Here is a 21,728-nt window from a genome sequence, read left to right as displayed (position 1 = left end):
AATCTCAAGAGCTAGACTGAGCTGTCCTGAAAAGAGCATTAATTTAGTACATTTAGGGAGGAAGTGAAGTGGTATCAATGTGAGGGGTATTTTTTTAAAAAGATGATGTTTCAGACATTATTATTCTGGGAACCCTGTGGTTTGCCACATCAAGCGAAACATCAGTTTCTAGGCCTCCAGCTGAGTATCTGAGCAACAAAGCCAAGTCCTTCCCAAAAATCAAGTCCTTCACACGGCTAACAGATGTGTCGCCTGCAGTGCTGAGCTGCTGGGTACAAAGGTTGGATCTGCTTCCAGGAAATTAACATTACTTAGCCTTTCCCAGAGAAATCCCACCACTTATGTTCTTGTAATAATATGTCTAGTGGGTTGTGTTCCGTCCAACTGTATTCCCTGATGCTGTCTCTCACTTAAGAAGTGCTTGCTTATGGATTCTATTGCATGAATTAAAAAAAATGGGTTGGAAATATATGAACACTGAGAGTTGGATTAATGTGCCAAAGAAGCCCAATCCTCTTACTCTGTTGGTTACATGGATAAGAGGAATGTAAATTAGAAATATTGTTATGTCCATTAAAGAAAAGTTTCAAAATAGCTCAGGGTCCTGTTTGGTCCAGATAAGCTTTGGAGGGCATCAAAGCTTTGAGATGCTTGACTCCTGCAGATATCTTGAGAGTCTGATTTCCTTACATGGTCTCCAGTTTAGTTCATTTGTTCGTTTGTTTGAATATTTTTACCCTGCCTTTCTCCTTAAAAAAGACCCAGGGTGGCTTGCATCATTAAAAGATAGTATTTAAAGCTAAGTATACAAATAACTAAAAAGGATCAAGCAAATAAAACAGTAAACAAAAGCAGCACCCAAACCCGACTCAAAGCAGCAAGATACGACACTCCATTTTAAAGCCATATTCAGGCAGCCGGTCATTGAGGGAAACCCTGCCTGAAGAGAAACGTTTTTGCCTGCTTGTGGAAGGACTGCAAAGATGGGACCAGCCTGGCCTCCTGTGGGAGGGAGTTCCAAAGTCTAGGAGCAGCCACAGAGAAGGCCCTCTACTGTGTTTTAAATAAATTAATTTTTTTTAAAATGCAGACCAGGAATACAACCAGAAAAATGTCACCATTATCATGACCACCACTGACTTTGTAATGAGAAGTCTGAAATTTCTAAACCAACTGTTCAGACGTCTCTGCAGCCATTCCTGAGGCCTCTAGTTATATTCTTCTGTTTGTTTTATTTGATGCAAATATTCAAGGCCCAGTTGTGGTAAAGATGTGAATAAGACTTGCTCAATTGCTTGTCCTTAGTGATTTAGGCAGTCTTGACGCAAGGGCAAATTTTGATGATAAATCTTCAAGCCTTCCAATATTCCCCATCGCTAACACAAGAACAGGAGAAGAAACTCTCCCCCCCCCCCCAATTAGCATTTCTGCAAATTGTGCAAAACATCCCTGCCTGAAACAAATGTCTTCTCCCTTTGGGAAGTGAAGAACACACCCATGCAACAGGGAGTGGGTGAGTATTCGGGAAGCAAGAAAAAGTCCATGCCACGCTTCTAAAGCTCCAAAGTTCATGAAACAAAACAGCTGCTCTCTTCTGTGTCATTTGCAAAATGATTGTTCTTATGAATGTGGAAATTCTCTTCAAGAGGGTTATATAATATCTTGCCTTTGCATAGGCAGTTTTTTGTTTTCACATACGAGGACAGGATAGGTGAGGACTTTGCATCTCTGGTCTACGAATACAGGTAGAATCGTCAAGGCTTGCCATCAAGAGAGGGCAGAATTGTTCCTGAAAATGCAGTTGGGCTGCAGCACCTACATTCTCTACCTATTGGCCGTGTTCAGTAGGGCAGGTAGAGGTTGCCTTTCAGCAACACCTGGAGGGACAGTTGCTCCCTACAGGAGAGAAATTGATATACCATCCTCATAACAAGAAGAGGAGTGGACAAAACATCCCTAACAGATGGTCATCCAAGCGCTGTTTGAAAAACCTCTAATAGAATAGAGTTGGAAGGTGGTGCTCTCTTTTTTGCTGGAAGTTTTTAAGCAGAAGTTGGATGATCCTCTGGTGGGATTCCTATAACTGTGAATTCTCCGTTTTGGCTTGAGGACTCACGCAATCCCTTCAGAATCTGCAGATTTGTATTTCTTTAGAGCTTTGCTCTGGTTAGATTTTTTTTTTTATGGTGAGAGGAAAAGAAGAATTTTTCCGGAGCATGGCAGGAATCCCCTCTAGGCATATTGATTCTGTAACACCATGTTTTTTTAACTAACCAGTTAAAGGAGCAGAGGCATTTTATTTGAAAAGCTTCTGTTCACAGCTTAAGGAAAGGAGAGTGAGCAAAAAAAGGTGAAGGAGAGCAATAAAAAAATATTGCCATATGGTTTTAACTCAAGGATTGGGAAACCTGGCACATTATGGAGGTTCTCAACAGAACCTCAAGCCAGATTGGTCAATTGGTAAGAGACTATGCGAGATGTAGTCCACACTCTTGTATTTCCAATTGTCATGTATGGGCGTGAAATTTGGAGAGCTAAGAAAGCTGACATGGAAACAAATGTTTCATTTGACATGTGGTGCTGGAGGGGAGCTTTGCAGATACCTTAGACAGCCAGAAAGACGGACTAGTGGGCCCTAGATCAAATCAAACCTGAACCATCTTTGGAACCAGAAACCTTGAAATGGAGGCTGTCCTACTTTGGAAAAAACAATAATGCTTGGAAAGTTGGAAGGCAGCAGGAAAAGAGGAAAACAAAATCTGTGATGAACTCAGTTTCTTACAGGAAGCCACAGTCTTGGATTTACAAGAGGTGAGCAGGACAGTTGAGGATGGACATTCTGGAGATCATTCTTTCCTAGGGTCACCCTAAGCCGGAGCAGTCTATATCACCTGCAGGGCAAGAGGTTTCACAGCTATGTCTCCCATCTGCTGAAAATGCAGTCCGCCTAGATGAAAGTTGTAGGTGCTGGTTTGTCTGTATGGTCATGATCTGAATTGATTTGGTTCCCGACTGGGACCCAAGGTGGCTTCCAGTGTGAGAATGTGCCTGGCTCCATCTGCTTCTTTATCTGAATTCCCAAACCCACTTCTCCATGCATTTAAATTTGGCTTCTCTGCTACTGACCCTTTTGTATTTTTTGTTTTGTTTTCAAAAAGAGCTGTATAAATGATTAATAGTGATAGGAAGAAATAAAACATTATCAACAGCTCTTTGCTTTCTCATTTAATTTTCATGGCAGATCAGATTGATGGAAGGTGCACACTGGGTGCTATTTGTCTGCATTTGCACTGCAGCTAATGGAAGCTGTTTCTTTTGAAAGCACCTGCTAAGGAGGAAAAATGTTCTGGAAATGGAATTATAAAGGGCAGCAAGTGTCATGTATATTTGAAGGAAGCAAGTGCAGTGAGGACGAGAGAGGTAAACTTTCCTCTGATGAATTACTAGTTCGGTAGTCTGTCTTGCCTCAGAGTCCTCTACTTGAAGGTGTCTTCTGTATGAAGGACTGTCCACTTCAGGTCTAATTTAAAGCAAACAATTCTAAGAATGACAAAGGACTCTCCATTCTTTGTTTAGAAGTGGAATTTACTTAATTATTTGGTAACAGCAGAAGCTTCACTCACCTCTGTGTTTTGCAAATTAGCTTATTTGGTTTTGTGATTAGTTGTCAGGAGATAAACATGGCCTTCCTTTGAAAGACAGAAGGAAGACCAAACATGAGGTGGACTGACTCAAAATAAAGAAAATCATGGCCCTCAGTTTGCAAGAACTCAGCAAGGCTGCCCATGATAGAAGCTTTTAGAGGTCATTATCCTGTAGCTGAGGCTCCAATACTTTGGCCATTTCATGAGAAGAGAAGACTCCCTGGAAAAGACCCTGATGTTGGGAAAGTGTAAAGGCAAGAGGAGAAGGGGATGACAGAGGGCGAGATGGTTGGACAGGGTCATCAAAGTGACCAACATGAATCTGACCAAACTCTTGGAGGCAGTGAAAGACAGGAGGGCCTGGCGTGCTCTGGTCCATGGGGTCACGAAGAGTCGGACACAACTTAATGACTAAACAACAAAATGGAGTTACTACTTGAGAGTACATCACATTTGACATCCTGCCTTCAGAAGAGCCCATGGGTCTTCTCTTCTTGCCTTTAGACTCTGTATTTTGTTGTGCAGTTAGTATTGTCAATAATTCATTGAGTTTTGGCCAAAAATATGTCTACATATTCGTGATTCTTCCTTTTAAAAAGCCAGTACTCCACCTTGACATCCCAGCCAGGCCTCCAACAAACTGGCAACCAGTCTCTCTTTCCATATAGGATGAATATTCAACAGCGGGGAAGCCAAAAGGCACCAACATGAATGTGCAATGTCAGACCTCAGTAGTCTTCAGTGAAAAGGCTTCTGAGGTTTCCATGGGTTATGGAAGTTCACTAGAACCACTAACCTTTAGGGAATCTGACACCAAAGCAAAAGAATTTTGATTAAAAACAAATTAATTTTCTGTTAGCCAAATTACATTTCCTGTGGTAAAAGTCCAGGAAAGGTCATGTGTCATGCAAAGGGTTTAACTGTATTCTGTTGCTCTTGCTAGACCATTGCTTAAATCACAGACTCTGTTGAAGATTTTGCTGATGTCTAGAATTGTTCATGTGCGGTATTTCTTTATGGACCATAAACAAGACCTATACTGTTTATTAGCTGTTCTTAGTCTTTCCCCATACTCTTCAGTCATCAGGGCTAAAAGATGACTTATAGCAAGCAATACATTAACAAATCCCTTTTTTTAAAAATGTGGTCTTTTGTTTTAAGAAGGGGCGTGTTTATTTGGTTAATACATTCTTATACTGCTCCCATTAGTGAAAATTCACTACTTTAGGTGCTCATACACAAAACCATGAACAATAAACATACAGAAACCAAAAAGCAGACCCCGATGAGCCACCCCCCTGCAAATAACACTGTCCCCTGTGAAACGTACAAGTGCCTCCATTCAAATCTGCTTCCCCAAATAATTTTATTTGGAAGCAGAAGTACTGTACTGTGTCTTCTGTGGGAAAAGACAAGGGAAAGGTTTGCCACCTCACTGTTCTTCATCTAGCCCCAGTACTGAAAAAGTTTCAGTGCTAAGGGAACGGCAGGTTGGAGAGAATTTAATGCAGTGTCTGCCTACAGTTTTAACTCGTACTGTATCAAGAAGGATAAAGGAAAGGTAACTGGTGGACTTGATAGAAACTGGTGACTTCTGTTTCACAGGAAATCCACTCTGGGTTTTAGGCTAAATTTTTCAAGAGCTGTCCATGCTGCTGAGATCTATCCCTGAAATAGATTTAGAGGCTTTTACACACAGTTAAAAATTGGATTAAAAACCGTGTATGAGAGGGCAGTGGAAAAAAGTTACGAACTAGCAGATTATATCTGAAACATCATTAAAAATATGGGCTGGTTATGGTGCACATGGGTCATATTATGTAAAAAAAACTGGCTACAGTTGTGTTATTTTAAAGCCATATGTGCCATACGTAAAGTAGTGTTAAGTTGTTCCCAATCATATTAAAATGAGTAGTTCTAAATTTACTTGCCTGTCCGCTCCTTTGCTAAAGATCAGACCCCACGGCCTGGCCTCTACCATTTTCAAGTGAGTTAGACTTCCAGATCCAAAATTTTAATTTAGACTTTTTATTATCTGCCCTCCAGGAAGCTCAGAGTTCATATTAAACCAAGGAACATCTACAGGTATGGGCTAACTCTTTCCAGTATATAGTACATTAAAGAAATTTAATCTCTTTGAAAATTTTGTGTGTAGCCACTGCTTTTGTAGGGGGGGAAAGCCACACCCAAGCATTGCATCTCTGCCTTCTTATCATAAAGAGGGTATAAACATTTATAAAAATGTTTAAAAGTGGTAAAACAAACTTCTTTCTAAGAACAATTCAGCAGTGGCCACATTTATACATAATGAAGACTTAGGAATTTACCTAAATTTTTAATTCCTGTTACTTATTGCAGTGTTTGCAAAGCAGTGTGTTACGATTTCTTGCAATGTTGAAAAACTAACTTGCCACATTGCTTGTTGGACGGCTTCCTTGTTGCTATTTTTTTGGTGGGCAGTTATTTTTGCCAGTTTTGTTAGAAAATCAGCTGAGGAATCAATAAGAAAATGGTATGAAATATAAAAAAGCTGTGTCTAAATCACTATTTAAAAAAATCAAATGCAGACAAAGAAAGTAAAACATCTAATAAACATTCAAACATCTAATTGAAAAAAAAAACACACACCTACATACACTGGTCTCCCTACTGCTGGGAGCATGATGATCCATAGGGTCTGCAGAGCGGACCCTATGGATCATCAAATCTAGCTCCTATCAAGAAGGCACAGTGGGGAACTGAACTCCCAACTTCTGTCTCCACAGTCAGATGCCTAAACCACGGAGCTATCCAGCAGTTTTCCCATTTTTTAGAATCTTAGCTTATTGTGACATCGATATGCATCCATTGGAATGAGCAACCATGACATAGCATGGATTCCATTCCATTGGGCTAGATGGTCTCCTGGACCCTGTCAACTCTATAATTCTAAACGCTTATCCCATGGTTTTTTTTTTTCATTTAGTTCTGGGAGCCAGCAAAGATTTTAACAGAAAATGATACTATTTGCTTGAGAATTAGCATGAAGTATATGTGTCTTTTTCACAGATCGGTCCTTTTTGGGAGTGATTTTTTTGAAACGGCCTCCCCAGAGAGATGTTTTAAGAGCTTTCATGGGTAACCTTCGAAAACCAGCTTTAAATTGTTTATAGGCTTTAATTGATGGATGGGCTCTTGGTTTTACCAACTTGGATTCTTAGGATTTGAATCTCCTGTACTATTTGGTGGCCGTTCCTTCTATTTTATTGTTGGTTTGTTAAATATAACTGTGTGTATAGAGATCCGTGGTTCCCAGCCTTGGCTCCGGAGATGTTCTCGGAACTAAAATCTAGCTGGTCAGGATTTCTGGGGGTTGTAGCCCAAGAACATCTGGAGACCCAAGGTTGGAGACCACAAATAGACATCGTCTTGGGCAATTTAAGATAAAGAGGATTTTTAAAAATATTGTTAATGCCTTTTCTGCACTTTCAAATGATGTGGGCTATCCCTTCGCTTTTTGTTCATCTGGGTGGAGCACAATCCGTGTCTTATATAAATTTCTCCCAACATTTTCCGCAGCCACCACCGCATGCACACCCAAAATCATCATAGTACGACTATCTATAAAATTTCCATTTTGCTGGCAAGATTCAGTTCATTACCTTTTACAAATGGCTGTTGTTCACCTCAGCATCGAGGGAGGAGGGGAAAAAAAACAATTAAAGCAACAGGTTGTCAAGCTTGGCCATTGTAAACTATTGCATATCTTTGGGGGTGGGTAAGCGGTGGAGTAGCACCAACATGGCTTTGTCATTGCAATTATTACTTGAGTGATGGTGGCAGCAGCTGGCCCGACTATTTTATTTCTTCCTCGGCCTTCTGAAACCCATTATATTTTTCCGGATTCCAATCAGAGTTGAGATGACAATAGATTTTTTTTTAAATATGAGCCTTGTCAATGTCACTCAAAATATATATTTTTTTCAATCTAGGCATGTTTTTTGGGGGGAGGGGGTAAAATTGGCTCCGACTTGAGCAGATTTTATGAGACACACCTTTGCGTATTTCTAAATCAGTTGGAATTGATTGTCAGTCTTTGCTTTCCAAAGTCAAATTGTGATGGAAGCGCTTAAACCATGTTATGTAGAGGAAATAATTGAAGGTGCATGGAGAAAGGATATCAGATTTAAATGAAAAAGCTAGTGGTTGACCACTTCAACAATGTGATTGTGTTTGGTGCACGTTGTTGGCTTTCTCACTAGATCAGGAATGGGAAGATTTCAGATCTGTGGGTGTTTACATGTGTTGTTAAAGTATTTTCTAAATGAGCAGCACATGAGAATCTTTTGGAATTATAGAGTTGATGAGGCCTAGGAGGTCATGTAGTCAATGGAATGTTGTCCATTTCACATCATAGCCACTGGTTCCAATGGGTGTGAATGAATGTCACAATAAGATAGGACTCTAAAGAATTCTGGCTTATTTGACCTGTGGATGCTGCTGAATTGCTTCTGCTGGACTCCTCTTGAACTTCTGGAGCCCAGATAAAAGAGCTGTGCCAGTGTTCAGTCATGTCAACATAGAGGAGTGCCTATACAGAGTTTTGAAGAATTCAAAGCCCCCTTTTTCTTTCGAGTAGCAGAATTGACAAAAACCTGGAATCCTTCAGTACAAAAATCTATCCCTAATGTAGATTTTATTTATTTATTTATTTATTTATTTATTTATTTATTTATTTATTTATTTATTTATTTATTTACTTACTTACTTACTTATTCATTCATTCATTCATTCATACATACATACATACATACATACATACATACATACATACATACATACATACATACATACATACATACATACATACATACATACATACATACCTCGCCCATCTATACCAAAGGTCTACTCTGGGCGGCATTACAAATTTAAAAACAGTAAAACCAATAAACATGCAATAAATCCAAGATGTTAAAATGTGAATTTAAGATACAGGAAGAGGGAAAGCCTGCCCAAACAACCAAGTCTTTCTTTTTCACACCTATTGCTCCCAGTCCAGATGTTCCCCATCCTGCATCTGCACACCTGATTTTACTTGCCTAACTGCAGACCTTTACATGGATGCCAGTGGAAGCTGATTCTGTTGGTCCTAACCCAGTTCTCCAACTGGATAAGGCCGTCTCGCATGCTGATTCTGTTCCTTGAGCTATTTATTAGCTATCCTTCTCAACGTGCTGCAACAAAATTCTACTCCTACATTTATAAAGAGGTTGAATAACCCCTTCTAGTTGATCTGAATCTTACAAGTGAAAATGAGAAACTACAATGGTGCCCTTGAAATGATTCACATGTTGAATGTGAATCAGATCACGTTCATGTTGAATGATAGTTTCATTCAGCATGAATGTGTTGAATGAAACTGTTATTCCCCTCATATTTTGAATGACAGTTTAAGCTTGTCATGGGTATGTTGGGCAAGCCAGCATGTTGGACAATCTGAAAGTGTTGGCATAATGGCAATCTTGCATGCAGTATCACTGGGTATCAGTGAGAGGGGGCTTTACACTCTAATGTGTTTTTTCTTTGCCACTAACTTAATTGGTTAAAGTTCATATCCTGCCTCTGGTATTTAAGGCAAGTCCCCAACCTCTCTTTCGTTTTTTTTTCTTCCTTCCATTGTTTTTTAATAGCCCCTCTTCTTGTTCTGTCCATACTCCATACATGCATGGTCTCCTGCAGGCTGGAGACTCCATTCCCCCCTTTTCCTTCTTACCGTAACTATAGATGGTAACTGTAAGTAAAGATACATTTTTCTTCTTTAAATGCATCTAAAGTGATTTTATTATATAAAATGCTAGTTTATATGCAAAACCAACGAGGATGCTGATCTTTCTGCATTTCTGTTGTTGTTTTTCTACCTCAAACTCAGCTAACTAAAAAGAATAACCAAACCAACTCCCCTTTAAAAAAAAAAGAAGAAGAAGGAAGGTGGCCTAATTCAGTCAGATGTATTTGGAAATTGTGGAAGGGTTTTCTCCATAGTACTACTGAGATTTGGAAGTTGGGGCATCATCAATATAGAGAGAAGCTAAGGGAAATGGAACTCTGGCAGAGAAAACTCTGTTTTGGATTGGGCTGATGGGGCTTGAGAACTGAAGAAGGCGCCTTGAGTCTGCACCACTCGTCAGTTTTTGTCAAGCTGCTGTTTTTGTTGTCTTCTGTGACTTAAAATATTTCCCTGTAGCATTAATGTCTTCTCCACACGCTTTTATCAAAATGTCACTGCTGATTAAGCTCTCTTCCACAAATCAGAAATTGATGTGATTTACATGTTCTGTAGCTGTCCTTACAATAATAAGCAAATCCATCTCTCACTGGGAAGTGAATCCTGTCCCACTAGGAACCGCATAGATGCATTCTGTCTTAATTCAGTTATTGCCAGTGGAAGAACTATTTTCATGCTAAATTTGGTGATCAAGGCATTGTCAAGCTGGAATCATTTACTGTGATTTTTGTCAAACTTAATGCTTAGATATGCCAATTAGCATGAGATTCTCCTTGACAAGTTGACCTGAAATGGAATATAACCTGCTGTTTCTCTCTTTTCTTTTCTTTTTCCCCCTGAAAGCTAATTCTATGGCCTGGGGAAAAATTGTATTTCTGATCTGATATGAGATTTAGAGAGAGAGAGAGAGAGAGAGAGAGAGAGACAAAGTTTGGAAAGATAGCCCCAAAAGGAAACTTAACTGTGGATATGATGAAAACAGTCTCAATGCAGATGCAATAACTCATACTAAACAACATAATTTTGGCATATTTCATCTTGCTATTGCTTCCATTCTGACAACCCTTTTAGGTAGTTTTTATGGGGGCCAAGAATACAAATTGCTGTAATTTACTTTGGAAAGTTGTTTCATTGCAAGATGGGAAGAACGGCTGTTTTAAATATTAAAATATTCTCCTAAGTAGTACCTTTAGGCAGAGAAAACAATGTTTCATAATTGTCCCATTATAGCTCAGGTGTTTAGGTATAGCTTGGGAGTTTGATTCCCCACTCAGCCTCCTCGGCAGGGTTCCTTCCACCTCTGCAGTTCTAAGATTATTATTAGATTAAACCTACCTGTTGACCTGTTATACCCCAGAATAGAAATCTTTCCTTTCTCGTGGCTGAGTTTTTTTTTTAAATGCATTTTTCTCTCATTTTTTTTCATGATGGCCAGATATTTTCCATTGATATCAATGAGGGTTCTAGCATTTGGGAGAACTGCATTTTGCACAGATGGAACATTTTGCTCACATTTATGAAACTTTCCATCAATCCAATGGCTCTAGGCTATTAGAACTAGTACTTAGGCCTTTTTTATCCAGTTATAATGATTAGAATCCAATATAAAAAGTAATCTATACCCATCCTGCAGAAATCTATTATTTTAGTTTAGGTCCCACGTGAGGGAGAGAAGCGCAATTTTAATTCTCTCATTTACCCAGACCTGAGATACTACTTCGTCAGACTTTCTAGGGAGTGCCTCCCAGCCTCAGGTCCACAAATGTTCTCTGACAACAACTCCCAAAAATCCTGGCCAGCACAGCTAATGGCGAAGGCTTCGGGGAATTTTAGACCAAGAACATCTGGGGTCCCAAGGTTGAGAAGCCTTGTTCTAAGAGTCATGGGGAATTTAAAATGCAAATTCCCAACTGTGGTCTTCTGCTGGTGCCTGAAGATGGGTTGCTGAGGCTAATTGAAACTCCTCTGAATACTGAAGACATCCTTTATTACAGGTCATAATTTCTTTTTCACCCCTCGATTTGATATTTTCCAATGTTAATTTTATTCAAGTCTCTATTTCGGGGCACATGTGAGGTGCTGTCAGCAAGGCAGAGAGAGACCTTACAGATGTGCAAGTAACAGTTCCAAGCATGTTCCCCAAGACTGTCAGCCATTGCACAGGAAAACACTAATTAAATATCATCACTTTGTTAAGTGACTTGTCAGTGAAGCTCTACTGGACCATAATCTTACTGTGTTGCTCCTTTCCCCCTCTTGATTGAAATGACAGACTTCTTGTTTAACTAAAGCCATATTCAAGTCTGGATAGGGCACAATGGATGGCTTTAGTGGTTCAAAGGTTCAGTTAGGACTTGGAAGATCTGCATGCTGTTCCGACTCAGCTGTGAAGATCAGTGGGTAACCTTGGGTCACTCACACACTCTGAGTCTGACCTACCTCATATGGTTGTTGTGTGGATAAAGTAGGAAGCCAGTGAGCCTTGTATACTGCTTTGAGCTCACTGGAGAAAAGGTGGAATACAAATGCAAGGAAACGAAGGAATAAATAATTACATGGAAGAGAGACGGTGTCACTTGTGTAGACCTTGTTTTTATGTTGCCCTGCTCTCAATATCTCAGACTTACAAATGTCCCTGGGAGATCTCTTTCTGAGACTGTGAATCCCAATAATGCAGGGAAACATTTAGACAGAAATGCTTGAAAAGTGGGACAGAGGGGTAACAAAGTGATGTGAGTAGAGTTTAGATAACTAGGTTCATCAAACTAGACAGCAGACAACTGAATTAACAATAAAATTGTCCTATCCCATGTTTGGTGGGGAGAAGATGACCTTTTATATATCAATTGATATTTTATGGATCAGTTTTGAATGAACAAAAATGGTGGTAAGCTATTATGTTTGGCTTATTGCAGATTTTACAAGCTGGTATCTTCTGAGCCTGTGGAGTTGCCCAATGCAATGGAAGAAGTCCATGAAAAAGGCTCATGAAGCATGTCTGTTTATGGCTTACTGAATCATTGCATAGTGGAACCTTCTCTGCACTGATTCAAAATTAAACACCATTCAGTAGTTAGGAAACTGTGTATACCTAATCACTGGATAGTGGGAGCACTGTGACCCTACCCCGTCTGTCTCTGGTGTCATCACTCTCTTATATGTGGAACTCGGTGAGTCTCAAGACAACTCTTCAGCTATCCATGGGGGATCTCCAAGTGATGCTGGAAAATCAGCATCCTGGGTCATGTGGTGAATCCTCACAAATAGCAAAGTCTGTCCTCTTCAGACTTCTTGTATAGGAGAGTGATAAAAATGGAAAAAGACGAGGTGAGGCCAAGGAAGTAAATGTGAGACAGTTAGATAGCCATTTGTCAAATATACTTAATTTGTCTGCATTGAGCTGGACTTGAATGGCTTTATAGGCCCTTTCCAACTTCATGATTCAATGATTGAGTAATGATTGAAAGGGGGCTTAAGTCTTGGTGAAACACAGTTTTGTGCTTAAGAAGGGATGGCTTTCTTATAGGCAGTCTGGAGGGTATATTTCTCTGGGGAAAAAACCAAAGTAATTTCAGATTAAATGATTAGTGCAAAACAACCAATTGTCAGTTTGGTGGAGGTATCTGTAGAGCCGTTACATCCTAGGAGCGACACATCAAGAGGATTTGTGAAAATAGGTGTTTAGGGTCATGCGTCACCCACTGTGATTAAGAACCCTTTCAGAAGCCGAGACATTATCTGCGTTCCATTCTTGTTCATCCTGGGGATTGCATAGTATCCAGTGAGCTAGAATTTTGGTGCATTATGCATTCTGCGGCTTAATTTATGAAGTGTGCGGGGGGGGGGGGGAGCCGGTTAAAAGAAATAAATTTACTTTGGAGATACTTAATCTTTTTTTTTCTCCCCCAGAATGTGTTCTGTAATTAACATATTAATCTGCAACAAATGCTAAAAGTTCCCTTCTAATCATCCTTCCATATATTATGTTTGACACGTTAGTTACATTTCCCTGCGTTGTCCCTGTATGCGCTGAGTGGGGAAAACAACATGCAATGAAATCTGACACATTAATAATACAAAGTGTATGACTTTTAAAAAAAAAGAGAGAGAAAGATTAGGTTTATTAAAAGGCGTCATCTTCTCTTTGGAGGGACATGATTTACATGCAGGAGAGGACCTGTTTGCTTAACGGTTTGAGAAATAGAAGAAATTGAATTAAAAATGGATAATTATGCAATACTTTGGTCCAACGGAACTCACGTTCAGTGAAAAAAAAATTGCTTCTGCTCAATGAATTTGAATGGATGCCTTATGGGAAGCAAAGAATTCATTAATCATCATGCTACTTACGCTTAGAAATATAAATGAACGCAACAGTTCAAATCCCCTTGCAGGTATGCTGTGCACATGTAGGAGCAACTGTTTGGAGGCAGTCTGGGGCATAAAGTACATTTGAGTCTATTTGCATGGAAGTTGGATGCCAACAAACTCTAAATAAACGTGAGTTCCTGGCTTGCAAGAGACACCCTCTTCTTTTCCTTGATGCTTCGCGTATTAAGAATTACTACTCAGAATAACACTGGTTGCATCCTTCAAATCCCTCCTCTAATCCCCACTTTTTTAAAACTGTAATTTTAAAATATCAGGTTTAAAAACAATTACACTGATATCAAATTTAAAAACCCAAGATTAAAAATGTTTAAGAACTTGTAAGTTAAAAAACAGCATTCCTGAGATAACTTGCCGCTTAAAGGCCTTCTTGAAGAAGAAGGTCTTTGCCTGATGACGGAAGGGATGTAGGGCAACCTGGCTTCTTAGGAGCAGCCCGTTCCAAAGCCTGGGGGCAGCCACTGAGAAGGCCCTCTCTGGTGTCCTCACCCAAGCAAGCTTGGGAAGGTAGTGGAGCTGAGAGAAGGTCCTCTCCAGAAGGTCCGAAAAGTTGGAAGGCTCATGCAGGGTGATGCGATCCTTCAGGCAGACCTAAGCCATATAGAGCTTTGTAGGTAATAACCAGCACTTTGAATTGGGCAACCAGTAAAGTTGTTGTAACAAGAGAGTTACATGCTCTCTATAAGCAGTTCCCATTAGCTGTCTGGCTGCAGTATTCATCCAATATCAGCTGTGACATTCTATAATGTGGTCAATATGACCAGATAGGCGGGGTATAAATGGAATGAATGAATGAATGAATGAATGAATGAATGAATGAATGAATGAATGAATGAATAAATAAATAAATGAATGAATGAATGAATGAATGAATGAATGAATGAATGAATGAATGAATGAATGAATGAATGAATGAATGAATGAATGAATGAATGAATGAAAGTTAACCCCCTTCTCCCCCCAACTCCTGCTTTATCTTTTGCATTTTTGTCCTCTCCATTTTCAAACCAAGCATCCTGTCCCTTGTGGATTCTTCTTGGATTTTGAATGCATAATAATATTATTATTCTTTTAACTCATCTCAGTCTAAACCCAATTTCTTTTGTGTGAACTGGACTCCTACTGGGGTGGAAAAATACATATTCCAAGGAAATGTTTATCCTTTTGCTGTGCAGATCTGTGCCCATCCCTTGCTTTGCTCCGAGGATCTGACCCCACTGGTTCTTCTGTGCCATGTTTCTCTCAAAGAGCAGGGAGCATTCAAAGGAGTTTTTTGTGCTGTTGTATCGGTCAGAGCTCCAGCCTCTACTGGCACTCATGCACATTTGCTATCAGACAAGTTCAGTCATGTTCAGGGTGGTTTGGCTATAGGCAACAATAATCTTAGAACTGCAGAACTGGAAGGGATTTTATGGATCATCTTATCCAGTTGCTGTCAAGGAGACACAGAGTGGAATCAAACTCCCATCCTCTGGCTCTACAGCCAGATACCTCAACTACTGAGCTAGTTCTGTAATAATCTTAGAACTGCAGAGCTTGAATTATCATCATGTCCAGCTCCTGTCAAAGGAGGCTAAGGCGGGAATTGAACTCCCAACCTCTGGCTCCACAGCCAGATGCCTAAACCACCAAGCTAGTATCCAGCTTAATAATCTTGGAAGAGCTGGAAGTTACTGTACCTGTTTCAAAAGCTCGCTTCATCTGCCATTCGTTGTTCCTGTTGTGGCCAACAATTCTTCTCACCATTGGCCATTTCTGTTTTGCTAATTGGCTCCATCTACCATGACCTCTGCCCATCCATATCTCTGGATCCAGTCCATGCCTGAAAATAAGTGCCAAAACTAGGGAATTCTAGGGATTGTATAATTTTCCTTTCAAATTTGCACATTGCTTCACCTGATCGTAATATAACTTTTGCTGCAATAAAGGGTAAAGGCATGATTCTTTATGGTGTTCTTTAAGGTTTCATAGGACTCTTTGTTCTATATTGTTCCCTGAAGGTAGCCTTATATTTCCTCTCGTGCTACCATTGATCTGCCTGCAAGCAGTGTAAAACACTGTTTTTTAAAAAAATGCCTATGCAGGCAAGAAAGAGAGAGAGACTTCGATTTGGTCAAGGTCAAAACAGGTGTCTCCCAAATGTAGGCTTATTTTGTTCATGGCTAACACTGAAGTCTGTGAAAGAACTACTAATATCCCTCTTCTTTCTTTCCCAGTTGGTATTCAAGTGGTGAGTCTCACTAGAACAAGCTGGAGATGTCCAGGCTTTGAGGGATTATAATTAAAAGAGAACAAAGGAAAAGAGAACAAAGGTGGCATTAGACCTGATATGTCAAGTAGGCAGAGGAACTGGGCTTGGTTGTCTGAAATAATCAACAGTGGTGTTAGATCATGCTTGCCTTGTGCTGCCTTTTCTGCCCCTCTTGGCTGTTAAAGAAGAAATGTTTTCCAAAGGAATCGTTCTCCCTCCCCCCCCCCCGAGTAATAGCTCTAAAGGAAAACATTAAGAAACTAAGAAAAAGTAGGTTGACTGAGTTCACAATTGATCATTTATTTTAACTCCTGTCTCAAGCAGGGCTGGGGAAAATGGCTGTCGTTCTGTGGTACAGCATATGCTTTTGAGGGGTAAAGTCCTAGGGAGTTTCAATTCTAGGCCTCTCTATTTGAAAAAAAGAATAGGGAAGAAAGTGGAAGAAAAGCCACCAGACAGAGATGGAGTGGCCCCGTCTTAGAGTGCTTATAAGAATGTTCTCTCTGTCTCTCTCTCTCTCCCTGAAGTTGGACCCTCTTCAGGAAGAGGAAGAGAGAAGAGAGAGAGAGAGAGAGAGAGAGAGAGAGAGAGAGAGAGAGAGTCTTATTTTCCTACATTATGACAGGTTGTAGGCACTTATTCATGTGATCCATTTTCTCCCAGTAAAGGGATTCAATGTGGCTGGAGTAGGGGAATGAAACGGAAGATACCATCTTGTGGAGAGGGATGGAGAAATAGAAGAGTAGAAACAATGTTCCTCTCTCTCTTCTCCTCTGCATTGTGAGGATTCTTCTATCTAAGCACAATCACTTCAGGGTTCCTTTGGTAACAGGATGTAGGATTACTCTGTATTGGTGCAAAGCAATGATAGTAGATCAGCACCATGGACAGCAACTAGGTAGCTGAATGGAAACAGAGTAGGTAATACCTTCGTGGACCACTAAAATAAATAAGTCATCAAGCAATCTGAGAGTTTATGTGGATCAGGACCATCCCCTTCGTCAGGCATGTACCAGTGTGAAGAACTTAAAGCCTAAAACTTCATGGCAAGATGGATTTTGCCAGGAAAATTCCCCTTGGATGTAAAGTCCAAAGGTTCTTGACAAGATGGATTTCACCAGGCATGTCTTTCTTAGATGTAAATCAGGGAAGAGGCAGACTACATTAGGTCTGTTGTTTTAATGAGGCAGCTGTGGGTTGGAAATCATACCCCAGTTCTTCAGACAAAGAGGCACGGAACACACACAGACACACACACAGACACACACACACACACACACACAGAGAGAGAGAGAGAGAGAGAGAGAGAGAGAGAGTGTCTCTGTTTGGCCATCGTAAAGAACGCTAGTCTTCTGAGTGGGCACATTGAGAACAAACTCGGGTGACCACGCAGGTGCATCTATTACTGCCTTCTTAAGCCAGTTGTTCAGACGTTAAATGGCAAACCCAAGCTCCAAAAGCATGCCATCGTTAAACTGATTTTTCTACTTCAACAGAGAAGTTAAACATTGTTTGTTTTTAAGCGCACATATTTGTGAAGCAGTGAAAGATGCATTTCCTCCCGGCTGTACTCTATTTCCACTCATTCCCCAGAAACATTTTCTTTGAAGGTTTTAATCTAGCTGTTTTCAGAGACGTTGTGCAGAATCCATCCTGCTTGCAGATCTTTGTTCATGTTCGCCAACATCTTCATTTTCCTCTGCCCCCCCCTCCGAACATGCCCATTTATTTTGTTCTTCGCTTTCTTACCCGAGGTTCTGTGCTTGTGGAGTGCCAACTAATTAGGTTTTTTAGGCAAATTAATCTTCAAGTAACACTAGGAGGTGAGAAGTTAATTTTCTCTCGTTCCAAGTTTCTTTATGACTCTCAAATTATTCATGAACATTTTATGAATGCCTTTTGCAGAATTTCATCTCAGCAGTTTGGCGAGGGGGGGGGGGGAAGAGTAGTTCCAGAAGAAAAATAAAACAGGGCAAGGTTGAGAGTCTCGAGGCCAAATCATCACATTCATTTGTTTGGTTTTGTTTGAAGTGGTGAAGTCTCATTGATGATGTCTCATTCACCAAGGGTAATGTTTTCTTTGGAAACCTCTGAAATATAATCAGTCTGAGAAAGCTAAGGGTTTGCAGGATTTCAATGTCCTGGGCAAATGGAGAAGAGCACACATTCAGAATGCTTCAATTCCTGCCTTAAAATCCAGCCAGAACCCAGTAGTCGAGGTAGTAGTTAGGGAGGTGCACTTTGGTTTATTTGGACTACAGATCCTATAATTCTCCTCTCTGGGAGTCCCTCTGGTGAGACCCAAGCTTTACCAACACCTAAATTATGTTCACCTGGCTGAGCTGGCCAGCTTCAAGCCTTGGAACTGGAAGCAAATTAGCGGCAACATCAATCTGGCTGTGCAGGATCGATGCAGCGCTGTGTGTGCGTGCACACATCTTAAGAAGAAATGTTGATTGGAAAAGATTGTCTGGTTTTAACCCTTATTCTGGAAATAACCCTTAATTGGCATAAAAGCTAGCTCTAAAAAACAAAACAAAAAACAAAAACAGGCTTCTGATTTTTCCCCAGAGGTTTATAAAGTTCTTTAGGGATCTTAGGGAGATGTTCAGGCGTTAGAATCGTTGACCTCAGAAGGCTGTCCTTTGCTTGTTAAAGTTTGGCATCCTTTTTCCTGAGGGCAACACGGACATGATATTGTGCAGACATATCCAGCAATTTCCTGGCATTTTATTTGTTTGTTTGTTTGTTTGTTTGTTTGTTTGTTTGTTTGTTTATTTATTTATTTATTTATTTATTTATTTATTTATTTATTTATTTATTTATTTATTTATTTATTTATTTAACTTATCTGCCACCCACTCTACCCAAAGGTCTCTGGGCGACTTACAACAATTAAAATACAATAAAAGATAAGATGATTAAAAGGTAATTAAAACAGATACTCTAAAAATAGCCATTAGGACCCACAGCTGATGTTATTTCAATTACCGGTAAAAACCTTCTGAAACGGGAAGGTTTTGACCTGGCGCCAAAATGTCATCAGCATCGACACCGGACAAATCTCAGTTGGGATTGTGAATTGTGAGCCGCCCCGAGTAGACATGGTCTAGAGGGCCGGGGTATCAATCAATCAATCAATCAATCAATCAATCAATCAATCAATCAATCAATCAATCAATCAATCAATCAATCAATCAATCAATCAATCAAATAAATAAATAAATAAATAAATAAATAAATAAATTTTGAATTGTGGCAACAGAAGCACAATACCCTACACTCATAAACCAGAGTTAGAAGTTCTTTTTTTAAAAAATAATTGTTCTCTAGAGATGTTATCTCTTATATAAGCGTTCTTGAAGAAGTCAAATGCTCATGAAACCCATGGGTATGTCTACATCTACCAAAACAATGTGCCATTTAGAATTCATGGGCCAGATTCCAACTGAATGCTCATGTGGACATCCAACTAAATGCTCATGTGAACATGACCTTAATAGCAAGTTGTTAGGAAGTGGAGCATCATTTTTCTTGCTGTTCCTCAGAGCATGCAACCGCTAACTTTCAAATCGTCGCCATTCCCCACTGAAATGTACACGGACAGTCTTAGCCCGTGACTGTAATAGGATTCTAGCTACATATACACTAGCTTTCATACTTTTTGAAGGTTCTGAAAATGCTCTTAGTTCAGAACCGTAATATATTTAAAAGGCATAGTTTGAGAGAATGTACATTTCGTAAATTCATGTATATAATAATAATCATGTCAGGTCAAGTCGATTCTGCCTTATGGTGACCCTTTTCAGGGTTTTCCAGGCAGAGAAGACTCAGAAGTGGTTTTCCATACCCTTCCTCTAGGGGGCACCCTTGGACTCTGCAGGATGGACTCTGCACAGGCTGGCTCTACTCCCAGGAGGCACAGTGGGGAATCGAACTCACAATCCCCTGGCTCTGCAGCTGGGTTACTAAACCACTGAACCATCCAGCCAGCTAAATTCATGTATGGATTCTTTGATATGAATGATTCGAAAAAACAAACAAACATGTTATTGTAGAAACAGCAGGAATATCGGGGTGAAACGTATATAAAAGTGGCACTGCCTAGAGATTGAGGGTCATGATTCCTAATTTATAAGCTCCCACCAGTAATTGAGCAATTATAGATGATAATTCTATCTGCCCGCAAACCCTTCTTACTACTTGTTATTCATTCTGGAGATTATTGGTACTTGTTCAGTATTTCATTTCCCCTTTTCATTTGTGAACTGGAGAAGTATGGAAATACCTCAGAAAAGTGATGTGCATGTATACATTAGGAATTCATCAGAATTCTGGAAGCTGGTTGTTTGAACGCTCTTCTTGGAAATGAAGCAGACATGAATGTATCCTTCTTTGGTGACGTTCCTGTGCATTTTCGGATGAGGTGGAGAGAAAGGGAACACGGGGAGGCCCTCTCAATCCAGGATGTTCTGAACCGAGTGTTTAGAAATGCTAAATCAGACTTGACAGCTGGGAAGTTGCCTGTCACCACTTCAAAGAAATATGTGTCTGTCGAGCAGACAGAGGAAGACCTAAGCACATCCATTTTCTCTGTTGACTGACAAGATCAGATCCGAGCTTTGCGGAGTTAGCTGGTCAGCATGATGAATATACATGTGAAGAGCGCTTGTCTCTTTAGGTGAAGCAAACGGAAGAGATCCATTTATGCAGGAAGCGGGCTCTGTTTAAGAAAAACTTCTCTAACACACACACACACACACACACACACGCGCACACACACACGCGCACACACACACACGAGTTTATAAAAGGCAACCATTTCATCCCCCCACCCCCCTTTTTGTTTATCCACATAAAGGAAAATCTGCATAGTTCTGCCTATACTTTTGTATTTTGGACTGCCAGTGTCTTGAGCATGAAATGTACCGTGTGGTTCTTTAAATTAGAAATGAATCAAGGGGGAAATTGCAGTTTTCAAGGAGGCGCAAGGCAGTTCCTCTGGCCCCTGAATAATTTAAAAGTTCAATTCACCATGTTTCTAATTCAGTTATTATGAGCTCAAGGGGACTGTCTCTCCCCCCCTCCCCAAAAAAACCTGAAGTTTAAGTTATATGAATCTTTTTTGAAATGCATTGGGGGGCAGGCGGTCTGACTCAGGCGTGCAGGTGAGTGAGTTTAATCTTTTCTGATCTCTCTGATGGCCCCGATGTAAATCTCACACCTATCCGGATGCTGCTATTTGCATTGCGAGAGAACCGCTGAAGTCTCCAGGCTACAGACTTCCTCTTCAGGCTTGTTCATTAGATATCTATATCGCTACCATTTCCCAAAACTATTTCTATTTGCTGAAGCTTATGGCAATATGTGATTTTTCATGTTTCTTTTAAAATTCATTGCTGATGTTAGTTGGTGTTTCTCCTTTGTTGTAGCTTTTATTGCAAGGAAGGATGTTTAATATTTTCTGTTGCAAATTGCCTTAGGGATCCAAACCGGTGGAAAGGTAGACTGTAAATATTTTAAACAGATACATCTCTGAGAATGGGCTTTATAGGATCATTTATAACAACAAAAACACTCTTCACACAGTCCCTTTTCCCATCTGGGCTTATTGACTGTGTGTGTTGAGGGGTTTGGGGTTTTTGGTGAACATTCATCCAGTATGGACAGACTTATA

This window comes from Pogona vitticeps, chromosome 10 (genome assembly GCF_051106095.1).
Source record: "Pogona vitticeps strain Pit_001003342236 chromosome 10, PviZW2.1, whole genome shotgun sequence".
In the NCBI taxonomy this organism is placed as follows: Eukaryota; Metazoa; Chordata; class Lepidosauria; order Squamata; family Agamidae; genus Pogona; species Pogona vitticeps.
This window is presented reverse-complemented; position numbering follows the sequence as displayed.